This window comes from Humulus lupulus, chromosome X (assembly GCF_963169125.1).
Source record: "Humulus lupulus chromosome X, drHumLupu1.1, whole genome shotgun sequence".
NCBI lineage: Eukaryota > Viridiplantae > Streptophyta > Magnoliopsida > Rosales > Cannabaceae > Humulus > Humulus lupulus.
The window spans coordinates 133570996-133580099 of NC_084802.1; positions in this window are offsets into that span (position 1 = coordinate 133570996).

Consider the following 9104-nt stretch of genomic DNA (forward strand, 5'->3'; position numbering starts at 1 on the left):
CCTCTGTCCGAGCACCATCATCGCCCCCACACCACGCCGGAGTTTCGAACCCCACGTCATAGTGTATTAATTTTTTTAATTTTAATTGTTTGTAAATAGTTTTTTTAAATTTTAATTGTTTGTATTTATTTTCAGAACCCCCCGCGCCACGCCGGAGTTTTGGACCCCACGCCAGATTTTTGGACCACCATCAGTGTATGTATATATATATGAAGTGCAAGTGTGCTATTTATTATGAGAGTTTTGATGTTTTCAGTTTAGAAAAATACAATTTAAAGAAAAAAAATCAGATTATTAATGTATGTTTTTATTGTTTTTTTGTATTAATCATGTTGTAATATTATTTTAATAAATATTTTGTTGTTCTAGTTATTATAGGTTTGTTTGTTGTTCTAGTTATAAAATAATGAATGAAAAGACTAATAAAATTTATCTAATTATTTAAAAAAAAATTGTGTAAAAGTTAAATAATAATTTATTTGTAAAATTATTATCCAAAAAATAATAAAAGTTTGATATAACATTATCTAATTAAATAATTTAATTTAATTTAATAAAAGTTTGAAAATTTAGTAATAAATAATAAATTATTTTAAGAAAAATTATTAATTTTTTATTAAATATTATTATCTAATATTAACTAGTATTAAATTATTTGAATATAGAAATTGATAATTTTATTTAATAAAAGTTTTAAAAATTAATAATGATTAATTAAATAAAGAATAAATTATTTTAAGAATTTTTTTTAATTTATTTATTAAATATTATTATCCAATATTAACTAGTATTAAATTATTTGAATATAGAAATTGAAAATTTTATTTAATAAAAAAATTTAAAATTAATAATGATTAATTAAAAAAAACTATATATAATAATTTATTTTTTAATTATTTTAATTAATTTAATTAATTAAATAATAAAAATTTGATATAACATTATCTAATTAAATAATTTAATTTAATTTTTTTATTAAATAATATTATCTAATTAAATAATTTAATTTAATTTTTTTATTAAATAACATTATCTAATTAAATAATTTAATTTAATAAATGTTTGAAATATTAGTAATAAATAATAAATTATTTTAAGAAAAATTATTAATTTTTTTATTAAATATTATTATCTAATATTAACTAGTATTAAATTATTTAAATATAGAAATTGATAATTTTATTTAATAAAAGTTTTAAAAATTAATAATGATTAATTTAATGAGAATTGTAATGAATATTATTTAATTTAGTTAATTAGTATTATTATAATGAATAGAAACTTATTAAAAAATTAATTAGTATTTAATTAGAAGTTAATTTATTTTTTCTGTCTCGTTATGCTTGTGATTGATGGTTATTGACTATAACCATTAATTACAGGGATATCAACATAGAAATGATAAGTTTAAAATATTAATGATAAAATAATGAATGAATTTTTTTTTATTTTGAATAACATTAACTAATAAAATATCATAAAATAACATAAGATATTATAATATTGCATAAGATTTCAAAAATGATAACAAATTTTTTTTTGTTATCCATTCCTATTCACATTACTAAAACTCACAGACTCTTATAACACTTTAGATGGCGATTGACAAGACTTGGACAACATTGAGAAATCGTGCTTGTCAAGAATATTGGAATGGTCTACAATCTTTTTTGAGGATGGCATCGGAACATAAGGATTTTGATGGAAGAATTAGGTGTCCATGCGTCAAATGCATAAATAATAGGCTTGAAATTTTACCTATTTTCAAAGCACATGTATTTGATAGGGTTTTTATCAAGGTTATGAAAGGTGGATTTATCATGGGGAAGCGGAACTAGATGTTGTTGATGAGGGTGAATTTGACGAGATGATTCTCATAGTGGAGGACTTCCTCTTACCGAAAACTGAGCAAGTAGACAATAATTACGGCGCGAGTCAGTATTACGACGAGTTGTTTGAGGAGATTGAAGTTGAGTTGTATCTTGGATGTGATTGGATTTCTTCCCTTAACTTTTTAGCTAAGCTATTACATTTGAAAGTTAGAGGGAAGATTCCTAACAACATATTCGATGAATTATTGAAGTTGTTAAAGCTTTCCTATCCGAAGGAAAATAAAATTCCATCAACGTACTACGAGGCTAAATAGATATTGAAGAAATTAAGGTTGGGATACGAGTCGATTCATGTGTGCCAATATGATTGCTGCTTATTTTACAAAGAGCATGCAAACAAAGAGGAATGTCCAGTTTGCGAAAGTAGTTGATGGGTTACTTTTGAAAAAACTAAACGAAAAAAGGTGCCGCATAAGGTGATGCGTTAATTTCCATTGACACCCCGGTTGAAAAGACTATACAGCTCAAGGCTTAAGGCGAAGGACATGCTATGGAACCACACTGGGAAATCGAAAGATGATGGGGTGATGCGACACCCGGTGGATGGGACGGCATGGAAGAACTTTGATGTCAATCATCCTGCTTTTGCAAGTGATCCTAGGAATGTTCGTTTAGGCTTAGCTACCGATGGATTTAATCCATTTGGCAACATGAACCTAGCATACAGCATATGGCCTATGGTGTTGGCAAACTATAATCTTCCACCTTGGTTATGTATGAAAGACAATAATTTGATGCTGACCATCCTTATTCCTGGTCCAAAATCACCACTTAAGGGCATAGATTTATTTCTAAGACCATTGGTGGATGAGTTGAATGAGTTGTGGGTTAATAGAGTTGTTACGAGAGATAGTACGACCAACACTATGTTCAAGCTACGTGCAGCCCTTGTATGGACAGTTAATGATTTTCCAGCTCGAAGTAGTTTGTCTGGATGGAGTGGTCAGGGATACAAAGCTTGTCCCACATGTAATGAAGACACATCTTCCATTCGAGTGATCAGTAAGACATCTTATGTTGGTCACAGAAGATTCTTTCCTAGTACACATCGAATGAGAAGGGACACTGAGTTCGATAGTCAAATTGAGAGAAGACGCCCTCCAAGACGATTTACTTGTGAGGAAATATTAGAACAAGTGAACAACCTTCCACCCCAGGTTCCGAGAAAACACTTGCAGTTTCGAGGTGTGAAACGTAGAAGAGTTGTGAAAGACAGAAATTGGAGGAAAAAAAGCATCTTCTACAAGCTTGATTATTGGTGTACAAACATTTTAAAACATAACATTGATGTCATGCATGTCGAAAAAAATATGTGTGATAGTCTCCTTGGCACAATATTGGACAATGAAAAGTCTAAGGACACCACTAATGCAAGATATGATTTGAAGAAGATGAGAGTAAGGGAATCGTTGTGGATTTATGAAGATGAGAATGGAAATTTGATGAAGCTGCATGCTTCTTACATGTTACTCCTGCTCAAAGACAACAATTTTGTCAATTTATTAAAGAAGTGAAATTTCCAAATGGCTTGTGTTCAAATTTGAAGAAAAAAGTAATCGAGAATGAAACAAATATCATTGGGTTGAAATCCCACGACTGTCATGTTATAATGCAACGATTACTGTTAGAGGGTGTTCACAAGTTTCTCCCAAAAGATATATCGACCACCATTTATAAACTGTGTAATTTTTTCAGGCAAGTATGTTTGAGGACTATAAATGTTACAGATATGGAGGAAGCACAAAAAGACCTTGTTCTGATATTGTGCAAGATGGAGTTGATTTCTCCTTTGGCTTTTTTTGATATAATGATTCATTTTGTCTTATATTTGCCGGAAGAAGCTATTTTGGGTGGACCGGTATTTATGAGGTGGATGTATCCTTTTGAAAGGTACATGAAAAAATTGAAGAACTACGTGGGAAATAAAGCTTGTCCTGAAGGGTCGATAGTTGAAGGCTATGTTGCTGATGAGGCTTTGACATTTTATTCAATGTATTTCAAAGGGGTTGAAACAAAATTTAACCGCCTTGATTGCAGTGAAGATGAGGTGTATGCCCCACGACACCTTTTTGTGTTTCAATATCAATGTCGTCCCCTGACAAATGGAACTCTCAAGCCTCTCGACCTTGCGACTCGTGAAATGGCTTAATGGTTCATACTTGACAATTCTCCCGAAATTTAGGATTACTTAGAGTAATTTTATTCCCTTTAAAGTGAAATTTATGTTCATTCCAAACTAATTTATCTAATATATTCAAATCATTCAAATTTACAACGAACACCTAGAAGAGATCAAACTAAAATACATAGATGGTGATCATAATTTTTTACACAAGAAAATTTTTCGCCCATGGTTTCATAAGAAGGTAAAACTGAGATTAATTTTAAACCTTCATTTTTGTAATAATATTTTTGTCATTCTAATATAGGTTTATTAATTTATTTAGATACATGACTTGCACAAGCTTAGATCTTTAGAGAATGGTGATGAGTTGCTAGCTTTAGCATCTGGGTCAGATTACTTGGCAACCTACTATGAACGTTGTATAGTTAACGGTGTTCAATTTATCGCTTACGACGAGATCAAAAGCGCACCACTAGAATAGTGGAGTGTCTGTTGCGAGAACTGAAGGTTTTAACTATTATGGCACGCTTCAAGAAGTACTGGTGTTATCTTTCATTGGTGCATATTCAATTGCATTATTTCAGTTTAAATGGTTTAACACTTATCCAAGCAAGAAGAAAACAATCACTGAAAATAATATCACCAATATAAACGTCAGTAGCGAATGGTACAAATATGAGCCGTATATACTTGCTAGCCAAGCTAAGCAAGTATTCTATCTCGATGATCTACTTAGAGATCGACACTGGAAAATTGTTGAAGATGTAAATCATTATCAAATTTGGGACATTGAGGATGATGAAGCTGATCCTGATGTTGATGTTGTACATGACATAAGCTCATCAAATTTTGTGTTGACCGTGGATCTCGGTCAGTTGGTTATGGAATCTCATGAACCTGCAACATATATTGACACTATACAAAATTCACCTGCTGATCAATTGGAAGATAATTTCATAAATGACGACTTAGGCGAAGAAGAAGTCGATGAAGAAGATCAATTGCTAGTTGATATTTGTGAAGATGATGTTAATCCTGTCTCTCCGATTGATGTTAATTTAATTAATGATGAAAGTAATAGTGATTATTCTACATAGTTTTTATATTTTTGTAATAAAGACAATCATTTAAAATATAATAGATGAGACTTGTAATCATTTTGTTCTTTTCCATTGGTGATATTTGATACTAACTAATAACTTTTGTTCCTAAGTACAATGTCAGCTGATATAGCCACCTCTCACGGAGGAGATGGTGGTGGTCTAGACCCGCCAGATCCTAGTAGAGTACCCTCTTCCTGTGAGTTAGGTTAATAATAATTTTCAAATTTTGTTCATAGCTTGAAAGTCAAGCTCAACGAATGTTTAATATATATTAATATTTCAAATTTTGGTGATTGTTGAAAATGTGGATAGCTGAAGTGCCGAGAAGAAAGGGTCGTGGCCTGGCTAATAACATACCACTTGAAATTTGAAGGCGGAATGCCGGGAAACCACTATATCTTCAACTTGATCCTAGGATGGACAAAGTGGTTGGCTTGGAGGACCAAGCTTTTGTCCGCGAGATAGGCCTCCAAGTCACCTTGTTGTTGCTAGGACATTACTTGGATTTTGTTGATGTACCTCAACAATTTAAGGAGCAAGTCGTACAAAAGATGAAGGTAAAAAATTAGAACAAGTCTTATGGTATAAATTTTTTATTAAAATCATTTACAAACTAAACTAACATGTTATTTTTTTAATGTAGCCTTTTTATAATGTTGATGGTCATCCAGAACCCGAGAGAGTTATGAAAACTATCTACACAAAGATGTGCAAAAGATATTCTGAGAGAAAGAACATAAGACATACTCACTTCAAAAAATATTACTCTAAGCCGGAAAATTTGGAGAGTGTTCTCATTGCCCCACCTGACCATTGCACCAAGGAGAGTTGGAAAGATATTGTTCAGTTGTTTTTTAGCCCAAAATTTATTGCGCGATCCAACCAAACCAAGAAAAATAGAAAAGAAAAGAAGTATACATTGACGCAAGGTACAAAATTGTTGGCAGCTAAGCGTCACCAATTTGTAAGTAAAAATATTAATTTAATTTAATTTAACAAAATTATACGTTCTAACATACTATCTCTACATTTTTATAGGCGAACCCTGATGAACATGTTATTGAAACTTGGAAAGATAGCCATTTGAGAAAATAGACAAAAGTTTTTGTCAACGACGCAGCTCGAGAAACTTTTGTGTTATTATTTTCATTAAACTATGTTACTGTTGTGTTTATAACACTTTTTATGAACACAAAAAAATGACAGAAGAGCTTGAGAGGGCACGACTTCAAAGCCAGTCTCAAGGACCGACGGAGGGATCTGAAACTAGATTTGCTGCTGATTCCTCGTCGATCGATCAGTATGAGATTATGAGTAAAGTACTTGGGGAGAGGTCTAACTTTCAAAGAGGAGTAGGTTACAGCAAAGGCAGAGGGAAAAAATCAGCTTCCAGCTCCACTAATCAAAGTCAGTCACAAGCCCAACCTGCTCATACGCCTCAAGAAGACATGGCTACTATGGCAGAGATGATGAAGTCTGTTTACCCAAAAACGGCTCCTGATGACGTGGCAAGATTTTCTTACACGTGACTGGCACGTGGCGATTTCGAGTGGATGGATCATGTTCGACCATCGACCAAACAATTATTGGTTCGTCAAATCTCGCAATTAGGCGTGACTGGCACGTGGCGGTTTAGTTGCATACTTTCATTTACTTCCTTTGGGATGCGCAATCTTGTAATAAGTATATTTATTATATTTCCTTTTATTACCTTGATACACAAATCTTAATTGTAATTAAGGCCCGTTGGCCCATGTAACCCCCTTGAGCCTATAAATAAGAATCAAAGAACTCAAGGGAGGGACTTTTTTTTTTAACTTTTGATCTTTTTATTCAGAGAGAAAAGCATAGTGTGATTATCCACCGAAATTGTAATTCTCTCAAGGCTTGTGAAACTCGTGAACCCTAGTTCATTGATCACAGTGTTGGGATTCAATATCAATAAGAACACTAAGTGGACGTAGGTCATTACCATCTAGTTGGGGCCGAACTACTATAAATCATTTGTGTCATTTTCTTTCCATTTGATTCTCTTCTTGTTTTCCTTTTATTCTTTATCATTTATTTGACTCCGTGTTGTTGGCCAAATCAAGGGTCAACATTTTGGTGCTTTCATTGAGAGCTTAATTCTAGACTTCAAGAAGATCAAATGGCTAAGACATCCAACAGAACTGGGCAGACTTCTAGCACTGCATCCACTCAACCTCCTCCTCCAAATGTGGCTGAAAATGAGCCACACTTGGATTTTGAGGAGGAAGAAATGGATTCTGAAATGCTGAGGACAACATTGAGTGTGTTGCAGGACGAGTTGGCCAATTTGAGGGCCAATCAAGAGAATGCGGCGGAGACCTTGGTGCTACAGCAGAGGGAAATCGAGCATCAGCATCAGGAACTAAATGAGCGGCAAGCAGACATGGACCGCCAGTAGTGAGATGCCACAGCCGCTTTAGAAGCAGCCATTCAGTTGGCTTGGGGACAAGCTGCGCCGACTTCTCAACCGGATCAGCCACCAAATGCACCACCGCAATGGGCCCCAAATCTGAGTCCTCCACTTCAGCCAGCAAGCCCTCAAAGGCCGAAGGAATAGCCACCTTCTCAAGCTGGTCGAGGCAATCCCCAGCGCCAGAGGCAGAATAGGGTCGGGCAGCCTCCCTGAAGCCCTAGACGCCCAATGGCTGATGAGCCAAATCCACCAAGTAGGGGGCAACGTCCTTCTGCTAACAGAAGGCACACTGAGTTAGGCTCTGCGGTCAGGGGACCCCCACGGCATAATAATGCACGGGGACCCACCGACCAACGCAAGCCTCCCCTTGACGCTCGGGAGATGCCAGCTAGAGGAGGAAACAGTGTGACCAGCCGGTCGCGCTATAGTCGGTCGCAGTTTAGGGACGGCCATGATTGTAATGAAACCGACTCTAGCAAGAGAAATTTTGGTTGAGGGCATGAAGGAAGAGGTGGAGATAGGAACCCCTCACCAAGAGAAAATAGGCCTACAAGCCAAAACGCTGGGGGGGCAGCCTAGACAGCATAACGTCCTCGATCGGTTGGGCGCTAACGAGCAAAGGCGCAGAGATGATAACTTGAGGGACGTGCTCAACGACAGGCGTGAGAGGCACGATGAGTACGCTCCTCTGGCACCAGTCGCCCCAACAATCCCAAATGATGTACAGGCCCAAATTGATGCACTGAATCAGGCTATGCAGCAACAGGTGGGAAGTCAGACATCCCACATCGAGTATGATCAGAGGAGAGGTACTCCATTTGTACAGAGGATTGTTGTAGCAGAAACCCCCAGCAAGTTCAAGATGCCAGTACTGCCGAACTTTGATGGGTATGGGTACCCAGTATCTCATGTAAACAAGTTTGAGATACAGATGGACATCCAGAAGGTATCGGACGATGCCTGTTGCAGGATCTTCCCGGCCACCCTATCTGACACTGTGCAGGAGTGGTTCTTTAAATTCCCTCCTGCTAGTATAGTATCGTGGGAAATGTTCGTGAAGGAATTCCATGGATAATTTTACGCTGGTCGTGTACACCCCACTGAGTCCAACCAGTTGGTCGAGATACGCCAGAAGGAGGGAGAATCCTTGAAGGAATACGTCCAGCGTTTCATGCGAGCAGCTGCTGGAGCTAAAACATTGGGCCACAAAGGAAAGATGATGGCCCTTATTGCCGGAGTAAGGTGCCATTCTCCCCTCTGGAATAGCCTAAGAAAGAATGGGGTGAAGAGTACCCAGGAATTTCTTGATCGAGCAAATCGGTATATCAAGCTCGAGGATGCGATTGCCAACGAGGGGAAATTGCCTGCGAAAGATAAGAGACCAAAGGAAGATCCCGCCAAAGCCACCAACGGGTCGGATAAACCCAATGACAACGGCAAAGGCAACGGGAATGGGGATGGTAAAAACAATGGGAAAATGGCAAACAATGAGCCATCAACGTCCGAAAATAAACGCCCCAAAGGAAATAGGTATGAGCCAA